At 41.1% G+C, this 22,468-nt stretch overlaps 1 long non-coding RNA gene across 2 annotated transcripts in view; it reads right to left on the bottom strand.

Annotated features, from left to right (window-relative positions):
* Nucleotides 1-22,340, bottom strand: part of LOC123479585 (uncharacterized) — a 93,168-nt gene extending 70,828 nt beyond the window's left edge. For both annotated transcript variants that reach the window (XR_006655239.2, XR_008426886.1), the window contains exons 1-3: nt 22,216-22,340; nt 3,231-3,339; nt 836-936 (exon numbers count right to left, since the gene is read on the bottom strand). This is a non-coding gene — a long non-coding RNA (uncharacterized lncRNA). The remainder of the gene's footprint in view (nt 1-835; nt 937-3,230; nt 3,340-22,215) is intronic.
* Between the last annotated feature and the right edge of the window lie 128 nt (nt 22,341-22,468).

Here is a 22,468-nt window from a genome sequence, read left to right as displayed (position 1 = left end):
CATATATTAAAGAGGAAATTGGACCCAACGAGTTTAAAGTTCACTTTCAATTTTCCAGTCCTATAAAATAGATGGCATGACCCACAATTGTAACACGTATAGGATAACCAAGAAAACAGAAATTGTGGAAATAATAGCATATCCAAAGCAACATACCAATGAGCCAAATAAAAAATCTAAAAATAACTCAGTATGGCAATTCCAAAAAGCAGCTCTCCTGAGAATATTCAAGAAAAAAACAGAAATTCCTTAACACCTGAACAGAACTCATCCCTTAGTGAGAACGGCAATTAGAGGAATCGCACACATGTTCCCAGGCAGTCCCCATGGGGTTGCTGCTTTAAAGCAGTACAGAGCATAATGCTTGCTGTAAACACTAAACAAAACAGAAACAAAACCCCTCAAATAAACAGTTGTTTTGCCATCCATAGGAAAAATCAGATCTGCTCGAATTCTGCTCTCCGCATTGTTGCACACTTCAGTCTGTTCTCAGTATTCTGCTTTGTACTAAATGAAAAGTCAAAGTCATGGTATACCAAACTCAATTGTTAAATCCGAAGATAGAATCTGTGACCTCATGGTTTCCCATGGACTTGAAATCATTTATTCATTGATTTCTGACAGTGTCTGAGGATCCCATGGAAAAGGTATTCTTTGTCCTACCAATACACATCAGCTGGAAACAAGAGATAGAGACAAATTTACTAGGGCCTTGCTACTGGTGTGGTCCAAAGACCGAGCCATCGGTATCACCATCACCTCCCACCCGCACCCCACCCCAGATCTGCTGAATCAGAATCTGCCTTGTAACAAGATCCCCGTGATCTGCAAGTACCTGAACATTTGAGCATCCTAAACTAAGGATCGATGATCTGATCGTGTTGCTGGCCTTCTGACCTTCACCACCTGAAAGCTGTAAAGAAGGAACAGCAGGCTCTGGAAAACAAAAGGGAGAAAATTACTCAGACTGTAATCACTCATGGAATCATTGATCAAGTTGTTTGCATTGTTTTAGAAAATTTCCTATTGCTCACGGGGAACAGCCAGGCTTCAAATGGGCTGCCAGAGCCTCCTGCTTGTTTTGACCCAAATCAGCTGATTAGTCTCGGTTAGTTATTACACTTCAGGGGAAAGGAGAGGAAAGCCTTCAACAAGTGTCTCTACAAGGAAAGGCAGCTGTTTCTCATAAACTGCAATGAATGAGCCTAGCAGGGCTTCATACTTTATAACCTGCAGACTCTCTGTCAGCAGAGAAATCCTTCCTGCTAAGGTCACTTCTGAGACGCCAGTGGTTTCAATGGGAGCATGCATGTGGCCACAGAGGAGAGGAAGCTCTGGGAGCGTCCAGGTGTGAGAAATGTACAAAACAAAAATAAAGCATTTCCTAGAGTACTTCCTCAGTTCAAAAAGGTCACTGACTGCCGGAAACGCCACAGATTTCATAATAGCTTTTCGGGAGAGGTGTGACCACCCCTTCAAATAAATTTTTGTTAATGGATATTAGCCATGAAGTTCTTACACAGCTCCCTGCAAACATATGTGAAAAAGTGATGTCCACCGTTTTCTGCAAGCATCTGTTTTGCTGCAGGACTGAAATACAGCCCGAAGGGCTCAAAGAAGAGAAAAATCAAGATTTCACCTTCTCCAAATAAATTTGGATTGACAATCAGATAAATCTAAGAGCTTTGTGCTCCTGTAAACTTTGGCTTCTATGATCTGGGGCCTAATTCTGGTTACTTAACATCCAGGCTTCATGGAGAAAGACTGTGTGACCACAGGTCCACATGTGCAAGGGAAGGAGGGGGGGTTAGTGGTCAGAAGCAGAGAAAGAAACTGAGATCCTAAAAGGGGTCAAAAATTGTCCCCCAAACACACAGCGAGGCAGTGAAACTCTGACTCCCTAAAGTGCAAGGTCAGCGTCTTTCACTCTCTCCTACCTCCTGCTTCACACCATTCTGAGTCCTCTGGTGGAACTGGCAAGCTCTTTTCAATCGGATCCCCTCACTCTAGCCCTGACATGAGAGAAGCACGCCAGTTAAGTACTGCAGAGGCGCCCTCAGGAAAGCCAAAGCAAGAGTTCTAAGTGTGTGCCAAAGTTAGACAATGCGCTTCCCCGTCCTGCCAGGGTGCAAAAGTCCTCAGTCACTGCCACGTGTCACACAATTTACAATGAACCATTTTGCTAATGGAAAAGTACTTTCCTCCTAAGGCCTTCTGGAAAATTGCTTTCTACTTTTTTTTTTTTTTTACTTTTAAATTGATTCTACATAAATACTAGGATTTCTCACAAACAATGTACTACTGAGGAAGTCAGAAGGATGGATCCCATTGGTTAATGGGTGGGAAATCTGTGCCACAGGGAAATGGGGTCATAGTGGCTTTTATGGACCTTTGTGTAACATTTTTAAAATAATGAACACTCTAAGTGGATATTTATAAAAGGCAAGGTTTTTTTGAAGAGCTCCTCATAGAGGCCTCAAGCTTTCAGGGACCATCACTGGTTTATCTTTCCCCTGAATCCTAAAGCTCCCCCTAGTGACCAAGAACCTATCACTGGCTCCCTGTAAGGAGAGGAAACATTTTCTAGCAGGGGTGTCCAACTTTTTGGCATCTCTGGGCCACACTGCAAGAAAAAGAGTTGTCTCGGGCCACACATTAAATACACTGAGACATGTAATCAAGCAAAAAAAAAATATCTTATGTTTTAAGTAAATTCACGATTTTGTGTCGGGCCTCATTCACAGCCATCCTGGGCCGCAGGTTGGACACCCCTGTAAGCCTCTTGCTTCTAGATGGCAACTAAAGTTTCTATAGCATTTTCACATACATCTGATCATTTAACACGAAAACAGTAGGAAATAAAAGTATCCTTTCCCCCATTTAACAGATAAGTAAATGGAGGCTCAGATGGCAGCGAGGCTTTTCATGTGGCTGGTAGTAAGGGACCGGAACGGAGGCCAGGTCTCCCGTGTTGTTCTGCCGCACTGCCTCCTGCTCTGAGGCATTGATGCCAAGTTACTCACGCAAAGCTCTCACGGAAGCACTTTCAGGGGATTTATAGAAGTGACCCTTGACTTTTGGGATTTCCTTTGAGAAGCCCATGAGGATTCTGGGCCCATACCTACACATTTTTCCCTACAACACCAGAACGTCCATGGATCGCCCTGAACGATATCTGTTGACCCTCTAGGACTCCATGGACCCCAAGGTAAGAAGTTATCGACACCTACTGGACATAGTCTTGCGATATCAAAGAACTTGAAGAAGACGAACTTTGGAGTGCTTTCCTCTTTCCCTCCATTAGGATGTTTTCCATGCCTATCCAATTATCTCTTCATCCTGTTGTTGGAGTATTTAAAAGGAATAACTAATTAGTACATGTTTGCTAACATTTAAGGAAAAGCCTGTGGATATTGACATCAAGGCCTTCTAGCATTCCCATAGGCATGCCTGGAATTAGTGGCAAACTAAGATGTTTCTAGGAAAGTAGCAATTTGGGAGCTTTTTTTTTTTCCCCCCAAATGTAAGAGCATACTACAGTCTTACCAGCTGGGTCTGTGGAGACTAAGGAAAACCAGTATTGCCTCTAAATTCTTAGCTCTTTGCACCCTGGCATTCCCAACAGCTTTGACTGATGGTTTGCCAGTTCACATGAGTCTCTTCCATGTAAGCTGCATGAGGATAGGGACCTTGTCTATAGAGATCAGTCACGTTCCCAACCAGCACGAGTGCACAGTCAAAAGATACTTGATGAATGCACATGGGAATGGTCCTCCTCATTGAGTCAGCTCCTCTGGGAATGTGCTTATTTCCCTCCCTGATTAGTCAGTAGCTCCTGGTTGTCTGGGACATTCCCCTGCAACACTCCACACAGGCAATCTCAGGCTCTGGATATGTGGCTGCTCTCAGGAAAAGTTCTGTTCTCTGTTCTGTGACTTCCACCGTCTACATGAGGTTATAAACAAACCTAAGCATGATAAGAGCTTCCTGCCATAGCCCTCCCAGAAAGTGCATCACAGTATTAAAATATGAGTAAAAATACAGCACTCTGGGGTCTAGAGCACTCATCCATCAAAGCAGACTGTGAAGAGTTCATCTGAGTTACGAAGTCCTTTTTAAATCATCTCACACACCCTCTACTCATGATGCCCTTCCATACCTCTGAGCTTTATCTCGTGTCCACCTGCCCACCTTCCCTGCCCACCTGGTGAACCATTACTTCAGAAGCGTCTTCTCCAGCTCTCCTTGTTAGCCCTTCTCACCTGTTTCCACAGCGCACAGCCACGACATGTCAAAGTTACACATGTTGTCGTCCCCTCGCCTCCCATGGGCCCCCCAGCCAGAGGGGCACGAGTTGCCGAATTCAAGAATGAACTGTTTCACTCTCCAGTTCACTTTGCTTATCTTTCTGGAAAATTCAGTTTTTTCAGAAGTTCCTGGCGACATCCTCGCAAAAGCAAAGGGCTTCTCAATGCAGAGTCAAAGCCTGAGCCTCTGCAGAGCTGTGCTTTTAGGAGCAGCTGAGGTCCTGGCGCTCCTCACGGGTCTTCACACACAGCATTCCTCTTTTCCCAGCCGCCCCAGTGTCTACCTTATTTAAACGGTGAAGTTCCCCCAAATTCTGAGCGCCACCTTTGGGATTCTTGCCATTTGAAAGTAGCACCTGAGCCAATATTTACTGAATATTTTCTTTAAATTAACTCAACTTTTAAACAGCATTTTTGCTTTGTCAGTCATATTCATGAAACATCGTTAGATATGCTAATTGTTTTTCCTAATATATAGTAAAATAAAAAATCATAAAAGTGAATAAAAACCTTTGTATTAAAATAAACCATTAACTATGAAAATTTTAAAGACAACTTTTCTTAGGTACCCATGAAAATCTCCTCCAAGCATCATGCCTGCTCTCCTGTGAAATTCTTTCCTAAGCCTTCACTACCCTCCCCCGGCCTTCTACCCCCAGCTACTCCTTCATGGTCAGTGCACTCCCTCACTCCTACGCCCTGAAAAGAGAGTCAGTAAACAGACGTGAACTCCCTCATGCTTCGCACGGTATCTTCCCAGTCTGCACACACAGCAGGAAGCACACCTGTAGCTGCTCCCCTCCTTGCCTCTCCCTACTCTGCTCTCCGAAGAGCAGCTGCCCTTCTGTTCAAGAAATGCCCGTTCTCTTGTTCTGAAGCCCATCCCACTCCACTGCCTCAAGGATCTTACTCAATTAACTCCTCTCTTGCTTTATCTGTTTTAATCATTTTAAATCGTGAAATATGCATACGCAAGCATATTCACATAGGTGTTCAGATTAAATAATAGTAAAAATACAAGCACCTGTGTGCCCATCACCCAGGCTAATGGGGCACAGTTGGCACCTTCAAACATACTTTGTGTACATGCCCATTGTCCCTCCCTCCCACTCAAGAGTAAGTTCTGGCCTTTCTTTATAGTTGTAACGCTTATGTACACAGATTTAGGAAACATATTACTTTGTTTTGCTTAGTTTTAAATTTTATGTAAAAAAGTCATACTGATTTATATTGACTCACTTCTTTTATTCAATATTGTGCTTTTTAGGTTTAACCATTGTGGGTATACATGTAGCAGTCAGTTCCTTCTGTTGAGTATTTCATTTCATAAGCCACAGGTTTCCTTCATTCTTATTTCTATAGAATATTCTATTACATGACTAATCCACAATTTATCATGTAACTGCTGTGGGATATTTGAGCTGCTTCCAGTTTTTTGTTATTATAAGCAATGCTATTATACACATTTTATAACTCAAAATGTTTAACTGAACCATTACTATTAGCATTCAAAAAAATTAACAAAATATATAACCTTACTATCAGCAATGCCTGCTGATATTTTCTATTTCTATTCTGTTCTTTTAATTCTATCATATCCCGTACCCATTTCTTTTATAAAGTTTTTTTTTTTAAGCTGCTTCACTCAACTAAGAAAAATCAAAATTGCTTTAGAACACATACCTAGGAGTACCATTCCTGGGCTGCAAAGCATGTTCATGTTTTAACTCGCCCAGGTAATGATAAACCATGTCCAGTGCTACACTCTCAATTTATACGCCCACAGCAGAACATGTAAGTTACATTGCGTCTGAGTCCTTGGTAACTTGATGACAAATGTACTTCTAATTTTTTCCCAATTTGTTGATATTACACGGCAGCTCTTAGTTTGAATTTGCATTTCCATGATTACTAATGAGACGAAGCATATTTCCCTAAGTTTATGGGCCATGTGTGTTTCCTCTCCCATGAAATGCCTGTTCATGTATTTTGGCCACTTTTCTACTTAGATTCTACATCTCATATATTCATAAAATTTCTTCATATTTTTGAGGCGCTGATCCTTTGTTGCAAGTAAGTTACAAACATCATCTCCCAGTTCATGTCTTTTGTCTCTTGACTTTATTGTGTGTTTTGATGAACTGAACTTACTTAAAATACTTTATCAATCTTTCCCTCTGCGATTTGTATTTTTAAACTCCTTCTGTATCAAGAGGTTGTATTAAACTACATAGTCTTCTAAGGGCTCTATGCTTACGTTTTCACAGTTAAGTCTTTCATCCACCAAAAATTGATTTTCAGAATGTACAAGGTAGGTTCCCAATTTTATTTTTTATATCCATGTGGCTCATGCCAGCACCATTTACTGAATGGTGATCTTTTCTTCAGTGATTGCAATGACTTCATCACGACTCCAGCTGGCGTGCATGAGTGGGTTTGTTTCTACGCTCTCCAGTGTCACCCACGGATCTACTTGTAAACCTGTGAGTCAATACAATGTCTTAATCATTATAGCTTTATAATGAACCCCAGGTCTTGGTAAGGCAAGCCCCTCCGCACCTTGTTCTTCTTAACAGAAATAATGTCCCTGTTACTCCATCATCGCTGGAAGCAAGCTTTGAATATTGTCCTTATGTATTTTGTGATTTTTAACTGTGAACTGCAAATTTTCCCTAGAACTTTGGGGGCAATTGTTTGAGGCTTATTTCCTTCAAAAAGATTATATTTGTTCTTATCAGTAACTTGGAAACACTATCAGTTAAGGCCACTTTAATACTAAATTCTTCACCTGTGTTATACAAACGAGTGTGCACTTATGAATTTTCAGGTGGTCTTCCCCACCTCCACTCAACGCCAGTCTTGAGAGAGGGAAGGTTTCTCCTGCCTTCTTCACAGCAAGGCTCCTCTCTTGTTCACTTTTGTATAAAATCTGGACTTTCGAGACCCAAACTGACACGTTTCTTCTACTGGAAATGCTGCGTGGGGAGGTCCTCAGTGTTACGCCTTATACCCCACACTCCAGGCATCCCTCAAAAGAGAAAGTCAGCACCTCCAGGGTTCAGAAAACCTCAGAAGAAAAGCCATCTTTGGTGCTGGTTTAGTGCCCAGGGTTCCTTCTTTCACCTGGTTTCAAGTATATGCAAATTCTTTAATTTCAAGGCAATTCAGCAATTTGGTTTTAAAATTCACTCATGAATTTTAGCTGTTGCAATTTCATGATGTCTATTCTGATATGCTGACAAAATCAGAACTCACTTCATCTTCAGCTTCTTTGCTACTGACTCCTCATCATCCGGTAACCATTCAAGTGTCTGTCACCGTGAAACACTCACCTAACGCTGGATCCTCTCACTTAGCTACAGCCTTCTCTCATATCCTCCACGTTTTTAAAAGGTGTGGTCTACAGTCATCTCTGTTTTCTAATCTTTGACTCATGCTCCAACCAATTGTCTGTATCTGCCTCCACACTGCCAATGAAGCTGGTGCTTAGAAAACCAACAAGGATGAATGACCTCCACCTGCCAAATCCAATGGACATTTCTTGTTTCTTATTTTAATGTAACATCTGGCACTTTTGATCCTTCTCTCCTCTTGGGCTTCTTTTTCATCATTCTTTCTCATTCCACTTCTGCCTCCCCAATCATGTCTTCTTACTAGATCCTCTGCCTTTCTTTTCATTGCTCTGCAAAAATTTTCCCCTGATTTCTCTATTTGTGCCATCTGCTTTCACAGTCTCATGAACTACATACTGCTAGTTGCCAACCTGGGAACCACTTTTCCTCTCCTCCCGCCTCCTTAGTAAAAATCCCATTTTTATCTGGCACAGAACTGCCCAGAATTCAGCTGGGAAGGACCTGTCTCTATGCTTCTGTCTTTCTTCCATCTTCATGACATAATGACCGATGACTGGAGCTCTAGCATCCATCCTGGAACAACAGGTGACTTTGAGGTTGGACACTGTACAATAAGAGAACAAAGCAGAAAGGAGGGGCCTTGGTTCCTCCTGGCCCTATAGAGCCCTACCAGCCTAAACCATCTCCTTCTGGACTTCTTTCAGCAGACAGGAGGAAATCTCTGTTTTAGCCTGCTATTCTGGAGAAGAGTAGGCATGAGTAACCCATCTCCCAACTCTGAAACCTCAGTCATCCTGAATTCTTTTCTCTTGCCCCCCACATAAAAAATAAAGTCCCGATTTTGACCCACAAATATCTCTGAAATTTTTCCTTCTCTCTCACTTCATTCTGCTTGAGTCTACTAACCTCAAGCCTTCAGTGTTTTTTGCTTGGCCTTTACACAGTGATTATTTCACTGAAGTAAGCTTTCTAAAACATAAGCCTGTCTTATCTCCTAACTCTTTAAGATGGTACACAAGCTCATTACCTCTGGAATAAAGTCTAACCCCCTTACCATTGCTTTCTTGGCCCCTCACAATTACACACTCACCTTCCTTTTCTTATCTCCACTTCGAACTTTTTGCCAGCAATATATGTGAGATGATGGGTTCTTGTTTATGTCATAAATGTCAAGGGCTTTTATGCCTCTGTGTCCTTGCACATGTTGCTTGCTCTCTGTGGGATGAGCTCATTCTTTGATATCCTTAATCCCTCACCCACGTTTCCTCCTCTCTGCTGAACCTATAACTTACACATATTTCTAACGCTGAACTCATTAATCAACAATTTTGTGCACATGTTTGCCTTCCCTCCTATACAATGAGCTAAGGATGGGGAAAATACACTACTGATCTCCGTATACCCAGAAAAATAGTATAGTGGAATTCCTAGCTTATAACATGTCTAAATTAGGAACTGGATAAATGAAAATGTTTTATGAAAATTAAGAAGAAATTTATAAGTGAGGCATAATACTTATGATGACTTTCAAGAATGTTTTCTCTCAAATCTGAAGAGCTGGGTAACAGTATTTTAACAAATTATACAGACAAAAAGTCACCGGTAAAATGACTATAACAGCATCTGCCCCATGGAGGTGTTGAATGAATTCTGTGGGCTATGCTCGTATGGGCTGTCCAAGGTGCTTGGAACACAGTAAGTCCCCATGAGTTTTAGCTACTGTGGTTAACAATATTATTAATGTGTAATTGTGTCACAGAGCACCAAAGAAAAAGGTTATGAATGTTTCAGAAATCCTCACATGGCAGGAAGACATCTAAGACACCTTTAAGACATTGTTTGGAAATTAGTTTCACAAATGTAAAAATGTTTCCTTCCTAAGAATGAGTTCACTATACAGCTTCCTGAAATGGTAGTTACTGCTGGGTGTGGAAGGCAGTCATTTATTTGTACGAGGCCATTTGGTTGTTGGAATTGGAGCCATAAATCTAGCTATGTGACCTGCCTTTTTTTTTTTTTTTAAACCTGCATGAGGAGCCAAAACTCTGAATCTCCTTCAAGAACTCAAACCGCATTTTCAAGAAGCTGAGCTTGGGTGTTTGTTTGCATTTAATGTAGACGTATGTATATCCAAAGCAGAGTTTTAGCAGGATTCAGGAGGAGCGTGCACGGGAATTTAAACACAGACACACTGGCTAGGTCTCCTCTGGTCCGAGAGATTAAAGGAGTGATCATAGCTTCACACATACTGCAAATGCTTGTGCAGCAATTATGCTTTACAATTAGTTCTGGTTTCTCCATTAATGCCACAGATTCTTTTTTAGAATGTGTTAAACCTTTTTGGCTCCAGCATACTGGTTCTAAACATTCCTTGGACTTTTTAAGGCTTAATGATGGAGTTTTAAAAGCTATACTTTGTATAACTCTTGGTGTGTTTGTGTCTGTGCGTTAGGGCCACGAATAGGGCTGGGGGTACAGAGAGGAAAAGAGAAAATGGGGCTTGGAGAACTGACTATATTTTAAAAGTAAACCCACATGGTGACCTTCAGAGTCAAAAAAGATAGAAAATAAATGTGCAAAAGGAAAACAGCCCCACAATATAGTTGCAGGATTCTTACTAAATTCATTCAGGTGACAACAAAACCTGCTTGTACATGAACACGTGGATACCCACCTAGATATGACTGTCTGTTATTCTTCATACTTTGCCCACATTCATCCATTTGAATGGTCCCCCAGAGTAACAGCAACTGTTTTCATAAATGTTACGTCATGCAACAGGGTTGGAATCAAATGTGCTAAAAATTAGTTTAATTTCACTCTGGTGTATAGGTTTACATCACCCTAAATAGGCCCCATGGATCTGGTATTTTTTATGCCCTTTTTCTTCCCCAGTATTTATTAGGAAAGGCATCATGAGAAAGGGAACAATTACTATTATTCTGGTATTTTCTCTAGATACCAATAACATAGTTACTATTTTCAACGCCTATTATTTGTCAGGGTTAAGGCTAGGTAGTTTGAACCCCTATTCTACTGTTAACTAGCAAGTTAGCTTCTCTAATGTTTTCTTGAGAGTAAAAATGGTGATAATGAAAGTACTGATATAATGGAGTTGTAAAACTAAATGAATACCAAGTACTAATGTTTACTATTACTACTATTTACTACTGTTTAAATTAATACTCAAAATCCCCCTTCGAGCAGATACTATGGTCCCATTTCACAGATGGTGACGCTGAGATCTGGAGACTAAGAAACGTGCTCCCAATTACTCAGCAAATAAGCAGCACAGCTGGAACTTGATCCCATTCCCACCGGCCTTGGAAGCTCATGCTCCACCTTATGCTGCACTGCCCCTCAGTCTGGTGACTTTTCGTTCTTCCCTTAAGTGAGGGTGGTCTTCACCCCTCTTTGTCTCAGCTTCCTCATCTATAAAATGGGAATAATAATAGTGCCTACTTCCCAGGGTTGATAGACGAAGCACCCCGCAAATGCTATTCTGATGTTTTTCCTAGTGATGAAACTTTAAGCTACTTTAAGACTTTCTAGGCAAGTAAAAAGAAAAGAAATATGACGCTACAAAGTTCAGTGATGACCAATTTTAACCTCATCTTTCACCCAGTGACACAGTCATCAGACTGAAGGTCCTTTTAATCTGCTTAACATTTTATTTCTAAATGTCTCTTTGAACCTCTCTTGGAAGAACCCCCAACATATTTATGTAAGAATAACAGTCTCAAACCACCTGAAATAACAGAAGTGGGGATTTTAAAAAGGGGATCTGTTTGTTCTGGAATACCATGAAAGAAGTCAGCTAATTCAGCAGATTACTAGCTTCAAAGCAGTTCAACTCGACCAACTTGGACGCTGTAACAGTCCTCACGGTCAGCATACAAATGTGAATTTAACAACTGGCCTGACAAGTGCGTTATAAAACTTGTATGCAGAAGAATAAAGTGGGGGGCCAGGGAAAGAGCAACTGCTTTGTTCTGATGGGAGTCACGCTTATGATTGTGAAGTTGCTGTTTCAACAGTCACAGTTAATACTTCATGTTGTCCAGTCTGGCATAAATTGTTACTCCCAATTGGACTCTTTTTTTCCTGAAATATGACTTTATCTTCCTTTGCCTAAATAGCCAAGTATGTCCAGTGCAATTCTCCAACTCTGAGGACTGAACAGGGCATTCTTCAAAAATAGGCATGTCGAAACTGAAATTTGTAAAAACGAAAACTAAACTCCTATAAGGAATTAAGCATCAAATCTTTCATCACAGGATTGCTTATCACACGTGTTTTATCATCAGCTCTTGATCATGCACATTAGCGGAGGGGGCCAGTGACCCAGATAATGCAAAACTCATTTATTTGATTTTGAAATGTGTTTTTATTTACATTTGATCCTGTGTCTATCTGGAGTCCTTGGGATTTGAAATGCAAACAAAATCATGAGCTCACACTCTTTGACTCAGAGGATCAGGAAAAGCAGTCCCAGATCCTCGACCCTGAACTTGTCTCCAGCTCTATTTGCTTTCAATTCTGAGTTAAGACTTCATTTGCCGGGCTACCAACCTAAGTAAACCATTCCCTTTTTCAGCCTGCAATGTTTGTGGCTTATTACATTATCTTCTATTAAGTGCGAGAGAAAATTAGGGTTGGGAGTGGAAAAACCTGTCATTTAGTGACAATAAAGCCACACAGTAGATGAAATAATGAAAAACATATTGGATAATCTTAAATAGGTTACTACGCTCTGTACCCTCGGTTTCCCTTCCACACAAGCAGATTCTAGTGAGGTTCGAGGGTGATGGTATGACAAAGCACTCAGCCCAGTCCTTGGTACATACTTAGTTCTGTATAATTGACACTTCCATTTTATTAGCTGGAGGTCGAAGGAAGCTCTGCTTCTGCCAATCACATGGTGAATTATTAATCCATAGGGAAGAATTAAATGTAATCCCACAGGAAAATACACTGTAAGCATCTTTGCAGAATAAGTGAATAAATCTTTGCTCCACTACGGAATCAGGCCCTATGTAGAGGGGTGTGTTTAAGAAATGCAAAATATCAAGAGGTCAAGAGGGAAGAAAACCCCGTAATACAGATGAAAAGCACAGACAGAAAACGCATCTAACAAAAAGCCTTTGCTCAATTGCTTACAATTATTTCCTTATATTATCTAAATTCAACAGACTTGTTTCATTTCAATCACTTGCTACCAGCAAGCAATGTACTATGTCACGTTTATCTGGTGATCTTTCATTATACTGCTGGATTACTTATTAATGGTTTGTTTACTGAACTCCTAGGACACAGATAATTCTGCATTACCTGAATGCAGTATCTTAAATAGCCTCTGCTCAACACATTCCGAACTTCTTCACAATAGCAGTAAATGATGTAGGGTTTTTAAAAATATCAGTAAACACTACTTGGGGGGGGCCTGCAGCAACTGTTTTCAACTGCACTTTCAGCTTTTGGAAGAGAGAGTAGCATTTCATGATCTAATTATGTCCTGGGAGTAACTGTTAATCAATGCTTTTGTTGTTTCACCGAAGTACTTCTCCGGTGAGATGGGATCTGTTTAATTTCTAGGATTTTAATTCCATGCCCTTAAAGCCGTATCACTAACATTCATTTGTAGACTCATGGCAAAAAAATTTAACTTCCCAAATATCACGTTGAAATTACCGTTTGATGAAATACACCTTCACTGTTTATTGTCCCCCTATATACCAACTTAAGCTGAATTGCAGTCTACCTGAGTAGTTCAAAATGAAAGTATTAACTTCTCAGTCCCAGTGGTTCTCAAGACTCAGAGTACAAAGACCCCAGGAGAGCTTGGACTCTCAGCCATCAAATTGCATTCGTGTATAAATCCAGGGGTGAGGTTCAAGGATGTCCGTTTTTAACCAATTCTGATGCAGGTGGTTTGCAACACACATTCTTAGAATCACCAACTCATGCTAACACTTTGATTACGTTGGCAAGGAATTTACTAAAAAGTGAATTTGAATACTTTTAAACTTGCTCAACTGAATAATCCTGAGAAGTTAAGTATACTTATAGGGCATTTTTTTTTTTGGTTTGGTGAGTCACAAGTTTAAATATTTATTGCATGCCTATTACATAGGCTTTGCACTGAAGCATATAAAAAATAAACACAACTAGATTTTGTTCAGCAGGGCCTTATAATCTAGTTATGGAGGCAATTTACAAACATAAAGAAGTTAAGTCAAATTATTTAGAATGAATGATTACATGGCAAATAAGGGGAAATCAGAGGGGACACTGATAGGGACTGAAATGAAAAAAAAAAAGGCCTCCCCAGGAGCGCTGGGGCAGGAAGAAGGAAGTAAGACAACCTGAGGCCAGGTTAAAAAAAGCTGGAGGAGTGACTGTAACTTCTAGTGTTTATACTCTTGCGCTGCCAGAAGCACATGACATCTCAGCAATGCATGTTTTGCCTCCGAGTTCAGAGATGCCAACTATAATTAAGCCCAGATGCAAATATGAAGTCACTGCTTACTGTAAAAGGGGCAAAGCCCCAATTTTACATCTTCTCAATCTGTCCATATTTTTAATACCAAAGACAACCGTCATCCACAATCAGTAGTTATTGGCGAATGACCAAAACTGAGGGAGAAAAGACCAAGGAATCTAGCATAGGGGTAATTTAAAAAAACAATGAAGTGAACTTTTCATTAATTAGTTCAAGTTTTGGGCTGGAAGAAAGTGCAGGAGTGGGGGGGAAATGGATGTGCCCGGCCCCGTGACGTAGATTAGAAAATGTGAACACAAGAGCAAAGGAGGGCAGCAGGAGAAGGCGAGCGAGCAATGCAGGCCAGGGTGGGAGGCCGTGTAAGAACCGTGGCTGGAACAACCGTCACGTCCAGAGAAAATATAGAAAATATGACATTCATGTAAACAAAACCTTGCATTCTAATGTCCATAGTAGCACTATTCATGAGAGTCAAAAGGCAGAAACGACCAAATGCCCACAGCCCATGCATGGATAAACAAAATTGGCCTATCTGTCCAACAGAACATTGTTCAGCCAGAAAAAGAACTGATAAATGCTACATTAATCAATCTTGAAAATATTATGCTAAGAAGCCAGACACAAAAGGTCATGCATTGTATGGTCCTATTTATATCAAACATCCAGAATAGGTAAAATCAAAGAGACAGAAAGCAAATTGATGGGTGCCAGGAGTTGGGGGAAAAGGATGGGGAGTGACTGCTTAATTGGAACAGAATTTTAATCTGGGGTGATGGAAAGTTTTGGAAACAAACGCAAGTGTTGGTTGCATAACATCGTGAATGTATTATGTGCCATTGAATTGTTCACTTCGAAATGGTCAATTAAAGACACTGAAATTGAGAACAGGCTGACAGTGACCAGAGGGAAGAGGGGAGGGGATGACAGGGGAAAAGGGAGAAGGGTTTGCAGGAACAATGATAAAGGACACATGGACAATAACAAGAGGGCAGTGGAAACAGGGGAGGGAGGTGGGGAGAGTGGTAGGGAGGGGTCGGGGGAAAAGGCAGAAAACTGTACTTGAACAACAATAAAAAAAAGTTAAAATAATAAAAATAAAATTTGAAAAAATAAAAGAAATGGTCAATTTTATGTGAATTTCACCTCAATTATTAAAAATCCGATGCAACAACAGAGGAACTGCGGCAAGCTGGAAAGGACACATCGTATCGTTGGCATCTACCACTGTCCCTGCCAAGTGCTGCCCAGTGCAGACTTTACTGTTTGAGAGAGAATGAAAGCTCGGGTTTTTAAGTAAAAACTTGCTATTTTAAATACTGGCAACTAATTTTCAAATTGTGCTGGCCAATGAAAATATATCCCAGGTTAAGGACAGCCCACAGACCACCAATATGTAAATTCTGGCATAGTCCATTCTAATTAAAATCAGAATATTTTGATAGTCTATAAGCTCACTATATTGCTTCACGATTTCAAATTCTTAAAGATAGTTTAAGGAAAAAATTTTGTTATGCCCAAACATATACTAACTGTACTTTAATATATAAAATTTTATGTGGATGTATTTTTAACAGAAGACACAGTGACATTAAAAATAGGCTGTTTTCCCCCCGGTGGCAGTTCTATCCCATGACATAATAGTTCTCTTTCATGCATTTATTCTGAAATTGTATCTTTTTCTCTATAATATTCTATTAAAAATATTCCAAACACGAGTTCTTCTCTGCTCGGTAAAAGCATTATGTCGAATGATGAGTCGTCCGTGCACAGGCATAACCTAAGTTGCCTTAGCCTTGACCATGATTCAGTTTGACTTTAGTTCTGTTTAAGACCTACAAAAAAAGTGGAGTAAAGCCCTTACTTTAAATAAAGGCCAAGCATTTATAATTATGTTTAAATGCTCTCCTGCCAAATGATAAGCTATGTTAAAATAGAACAATAAATGATAACATGTCTGACATTTAAAAGAATAAACAAACAAAACAAAGCCTCTGAGTTTGAAAGTATTTCAGGAGTAGCATATTTAACTTATTATCTTAAAATAATTTTGATTAACAAAAGAGTTGGAAACACAGTATTGAGAGTTTCCATATACCCTTCACCCATTTTTCCCTACGATATAACCATGGTATATTTATATAACCATTTATAAGCATTTATGTAACTGTGGTACATTTATCAAAACTAAGGAATTGACACAGGTACAATACTGTTAACGAAACCATCGATTTTGTCCAGATTCCTATCCTAGGATCCAACCCAGAGTACTACTGTATTGCATGTAGTTGGCTCAGGCTTAGAGAGGGGCAGACTTGTCTAGTTCCCACAGCGTGGGTAGCAGAGCACATATTCAAACTCAGGTGAGTCTCTACTGCTCCCCTGAGCCAGGCTGCGTCCCGGCAGAAACTGGGCATAGCCCATAGGAAGGCCTCCTGAAGTCAGCTGCCTTCATGTCACACGCTTAGAGGGAACTGCTGTGTCCTCACGGTCCTTACAAGAGAGAGGCAGTGACGTAAGCCCACATTCTAAAAACGCAAAGGTGAGCCACTCGATAATACAAAATTAGAGCAAAAGGGGGCCTTTGAGATTCTCTAGTGTAATGTCTTCATTGGACAGCTAAAGAAGTTGGTGAGAATTTCCCCTATTTTGGGGGGAGAGACACCTTTTAAGATTTACCTTTTAGAGTCACCTGGGGGGCACTTAGCATCTCAGCCTGCACTGAGAGGAAAGCCCTTGGCTGAGGGAGTGGGAGTTGTAGACAGGTAGGTGATGGATGGCTGTTTTGGTAAATTTATTCAAACTAAGAAAACATTCCGCTCCCACACCACCAAAGAGAAACAAAGATCGTTCCATCTGCCTCTGGCCCTCAGGTGGTTCCCAGGACCATGAAGCTGGTGGGAAAGTAGAGGCTCCTCCTTTTTTGCCAAGTTCCTGTGCCGGTTCTATCACAGCTGAGAGTACACGAAGGAGAAAGGGAAAGGAGACGGCCCTGTGGTTGCTGGGAAAAAAGGGCGGTGTTCCTTCCCGACTGTTTTCTCCTGCACACAAGGTACAGCTTTCTCCTTACCGACAGATAACTGAAGATTTGCCCTTCTCCGGTGTCCGACCCACTTCCAATTTTAAGAGGTAGTTCAAGGGACCACTGCCCTTCCTGAAACACCCCCCCCTCAGGCAGTTGGCCATTATCAGCAGCGGTGGGTCACTGTAAAGTAACTCTGTGTGCTCTATTTCCTCCCAAGCCAACACAGGACTTTAGTTTAGAATACTCACGGGCATGGGAAACGCTTGGCTATTATTTGCTGTGTTTTCTCTTTTGAATAGAGAAAAATCAGTTTTTAGTTGTAAGTCATGAAGTGTAATTTGTTAGTGCAGCATAAACTGCCCTAAACTTTGTCATCCGCCTGGGCCATGGGTATTATAATAAGCAAGTCTGTGAGAGTCTAGCCTTTGAGTTGCTAATGAGATCACTGACAATTTGTTTATTAAATAAACGGCCCCATCTGTATTACTTCAAGGTTTTCTTTCCCATGGAATTCTAAAGATTTTCTTTGGAAATGACTAAGGTTTTAGAAATTTCCCTTGTAACTTTGCAGTTGGGCGTCCTGTGCACAGGCTGTCTGAAAATGCCTTTGATACTCAAAACCTGTCCTATCACCTATCCTCGGTCCTTAAAAGAAACTTACAGGTGGAATCATTGTTCTAAGACCATTCATTACTCTCCAGCCTCCAAAATGATCAAATCCAGGGCATGGCGCAAATAACACCCTTTTTTTATTACATAAAAATCTTGTATTGTAAAATCACAAGCATGCAATTCTGTAACCTAACAACATCACACTCAAGCACACCATATGACATTTTAGGTTAAATGTTCAAATTGCTGTCCATCTCGTGCAGGACATTCACATCCCCTATCGACCACACTCCAGCAAGCCTTCTTTCTGCCAGACCCTGTACTAAATTTTATTGATTTGGGTGGCTCAAAACGAGTCTCAGTTTAATCACTTCCTCCTGGAAGCTTTTCCCGACCACAGCAAAACTCAGTTTCCTCCTACTGTGCCCTGAGAGCTTGTGCTGTGAGCTAAGTACTGGTGTAACTGTCATCTCCACTAGAAGGTAAACTCAGTCAGGTTCAAGATTAGGTCTGCCTTGCGGGCCACTGTACCCCCAGAATCTAGCACAGTGCCAGAAATTCATCAAACACCAGTGGAATAATCAAAGGGAAGGCTTCACTCATTCCATCTGAACGCTCGTGTAGTGTGTGATATTACAAAACACAGCCCTCTCTCCCTTCCTCAAAACTTCCCTCTCGCAGCGGGAGCAGTCTCCTCTCCCCCTCTCCCCACCGTTGTCATTGCCCCTCCAAGGCTTCTTTCTCCCTGCCTTATGTTCTTTCCCCACATTCCAGCCTGCTGCATCTTCTCGCAGTAGGCATTCGATATATAGGCCTTGAACAAAACACTGGCATGCCTCAGACTCTCCCAGCAAGGTGTTATCCATCTCCATAGCTTCAACACTTACGTTAAACTGAATGTCTCAATATCTATACCCAACCTTAAAGTTCAACATCTATCCCTGACCTAAATGTCTCTCTCACCTGGGCAACAAACCTCACCTCCATGAGCACCCGTATGTCCATACATTAACGACTAAACCTAGACTTTCCAATTAAACGTAACAGGTTAACCATACACGATGATCTCCTTTCCCTCCCCAATCTCTGCTAAATAATGGTAAAGGAATTTAAGGGGGGAAAAGTACAAATCCACGAGGGCAAAAGGAACAGAAGAGAATACAACAGCTAACTAAAGATTTCCACGCATTTTTGGAAGGTGGAATGTGGACGGAGGGGAACTAGCTGAGTCAGGAGAGTACCAGGGTTAGGGCAGTGTGTAGGTAGTAATTTCATCTCATGGCTAGGAATATAAGTTGCAATTTTTTTCTCCTTTTTTCATTGGCTGTTTCCTCATGTGCCATTTTTCCCTTTTCTCTTTTACCATTCGAAAGTTTCTAAATGCTGAATTAGGTACTGGGGGGAAAAAAGAAAAAAAGAACTGATTCAGCCTCAACCTACAGAACCCTGGAAGGACTCAGCACATGGAGATCCAGGTGCCAAGGAGAACAGAGCTTATGCCCTAGGAGAAACACAGGCGAAGTGGCAGTTTACATAATGAACTCTGACACACACAGCCACCTTCCCAGACTCAGGAAAACTGGCAGCTGGTTTATATTCCCAAGGAAGATTAGATTTCTCTCCAAGAAACTGAATAGCCAGGTATGTGAAGGTTCCCTCAACAACAACAAAATCTATACGCCATCAGCAAGCCCTACCTGTACCCACATAGCTTCCATTCAGCTTTTTAACGCCCTATTCTTAAGTATGAACAGTCGGGAATGCTTATTATGAACACATGTCAGACCGAGATTAGCAAACATTTGAGTAGTGAAAAAGAGAAAATCAAGAGAAAAAAAGCCACCGAAGGAAACAGAGCCAATTAAGAAAGAAGAAAAAAAAATGTAATTAATGTCCTTAGAGATTAAGAAAAGATATTCCATCCATAAAATAAGTATAGGATGATGTGAAAAAGGAAGAAACAGATAAAAAGGGAACTTGAAATTTAAAATAAAGTAGCCATAGAACTTATTCAAGAATTAGAACATAACAATCAAAGAGATTTCACAGGGAGGAAAAAAGAAAGTCAGATTGGAAGAAAAAACCCATTTAAAAAAATAATTAGAGAACTGGTTCAAGATGAATAATTGCCTAAATGAATTCCAGAAAAAGAGAACAGAGAATAATTGTGAGAGGAAATTACCAAGGAAATAATACCAGCAAATACCCCTCTGGGAGCACGGCTGTGAAGTGGCGAGCAGTGAGGCAAAACGTTTTCCATCAAAAAACTTTCAGCACTATTTGTTTTTTAAACCATGTGCGTAAACTATTTTACAAACAACTTAAATGGAAACAAGTCCTGTTTCTCACAGCCGATCTGCTCTACTTCTCTGTATTCCTTTTCTCCACTAATATCACCATCACCAGGTAGCTCTAAAAGAACCACTGGAGATGGAATATCTGTCCTCTCTGTCCCTGCTGTCACCTCTCCCTGGACTCTACCCGCCACCTCACTCCTGCCGGCCCTGCCCTGGGTCTCTGCGCCACCAGCCATCCTGCTATTGACATGCTTCTAAAAGCCCTTCGTGCCTGGAGTGCACCCCTGCCATGCTCTCCCTTTGAAGCCCTCACCTCCAAGGTCTACGCCTCAAGGGCTAGAGTCCTAAGTAGGTAGTCATTCCCTACCTACCTGACATCTAACATTAGCGCTCCTGTTTGCTCCACCTGCAGAATAGGTCCCACATCCACCTCTACTTCCCACCCGATCCCTGCTGCCATCTTACTAAACCATCACGCTCTCCTTCCTGGAGACTGCAGAACACTCCCAGTGAGTCTCCCCGCTCGGATTCTCTGTCTCCCACAGGCCAATTTCCTCACAGCAGCCGGAGTATCTCAAACAATAAACCAGATCATATCAATTCCCTGCTTAACACCTTCCAGGGGCTTCCCAATACAATTAGAATAAAATCTGAACTAATGAGCTCAAGGATTATATATGATCTGGCCCTGCTGACTTCCCAACCTCAACTCCTACTGCTTCCCCATCACTCTCTCCACTCCAGCCAAGCTGGCCGTCTTCGAACACAGCGAATTCGTTTACTAGCTGTTCCCTCTGACAGGGTATCTCTTTCCCCAGATTTTAGCAAGACTGGCTTGGTCTACGTCACCACCTCAGAGAAACCCATCCATCTAAGGCAGACCTTTCTCCTCCACACAGTCACTGTCTATCCCGGTGATTCCGACTATTTGCATCGCATGGCACACAGAGCTATCAGTTACCAAAATTCTGCAGCACACCACAAAATTTGTTTCGTGCCGATCTGACAAGGGAAAATACGTATCATTTTCATTCACTCACACCAAACAGCTGTTCTTGCGTTGGCTGGTGTCATTTTTTATTTGACAATTGCAGGGAAAAGAGGTGGTGCCCCTGACTAGTCAGGGATTAACATGTTTTAAAAATTCTCGTGGCATACTGCTTCAAAATCACTGGTTTATCCCAATGCCCTGTTTTATTTTCTTTACAGCACATATAGCCAAATAAATGATTTGTCTACATGTGTAATATTTGCTCCCTATCGCTGTCACAGAAGATTCCCTAAGAGCAGCAGGGACCCTCCCTTATGCACGGCGTCTAGAATACTAACTAGCACACAGTAGGTGGTTCATAAATTACTTATTGAATCAATTTGAAGAAAATGATAGTATTTACTTTTTACTTTTAGCATAGGGGTAAGTGAAAGTCTACCCTAGGCACTGATAAGTTAACTTATTTTTGGTATATCATCAGTCAAGATCGGTATGTTAGCCAAAGTCAGTTTTTATGTAAATCAACTACCACTAAACAGAAAAAAATATTGGTGCATCTTATCAGAATTATCATTATATAAAAAAGAGACAAATATGCCTTTTTAGGCACTCCCCCCATGATAAACTTCTCAGTTAGATAAGGCTTTGAACACTGAAAACAAGGCACCTTCCAGAGGTGCAGACGTGAAGCCAGGACTCAAACCCAGACTTGGGTCTACCATGTGTGCGGCATTTCTATTGGGTCATGAATTTGCTGACATTATAGGTGACTGTGATTTCAGAGCACTTCTAATCAAAGCAGTTGTAGACGTCAAAGCGGTATTTTAAAAACCACGATGGCAATTTCAAATGCTATAGTTTGTAATGACTAAAATATCAAGTATTGTATACTGACTTTAAGAAAAATTGATTCAGGTTAAACACACCAACTCTCCTGGTAATCAGATATATTGATTGGTTTGAAGAAAAATGAGATTTTAATATTCAATGAGTATAGTAGTCAAAGTCTTTTTTAAATATATCATTAAAGTGGTAAAGCAGGACCTCCCAAGCCCACGGAACCAAGCCCAAATTCTGCAGCACGCAGAGCCTCTTCACACTGACCCTGCTTCTGCACCAGCCGCTTCTCACCTCGCGTCCGGGAGTGTGGTCGGCCGCATAACCATCTAGAAAGTTCCTGCTTAACATTCACCAGCTCGAACGTAACGTCCTTTGTAGCCTTTCTTAATCCTGTCACAGACTGTTCCTGGGTGAACTCTGAACATAATTTTAAGCATAGTATATTATAGCATTTACTCTGTCGTATTTTCCTGGCGAGGCTGTAAATGTTTGCTGCACTAATACGCAAGACATCTGTCACAGAGTAAATGTTCAGTTAACATTG

Source organism: Desmodus rotundus, chromosome 5 (genome assembly GCF_022682495.2).
Source record: "Desmodus rotundus isolate HL8 chromosome 5, HLdesRot8A.1, whole genome shotgun sequence".
Classification (NCBI taxonomy): Eukaryota; Metazoa; Chordata; class Mammalia; order Chiroptera; family Phyllostomidae; genus Desmodus; species Desmodus rotundus.
The sequence above is the reverse complement of the archived record's forward strand: the minus strand, read 5'-3'. Positions and strand labels throughout refer to the sequence as shown.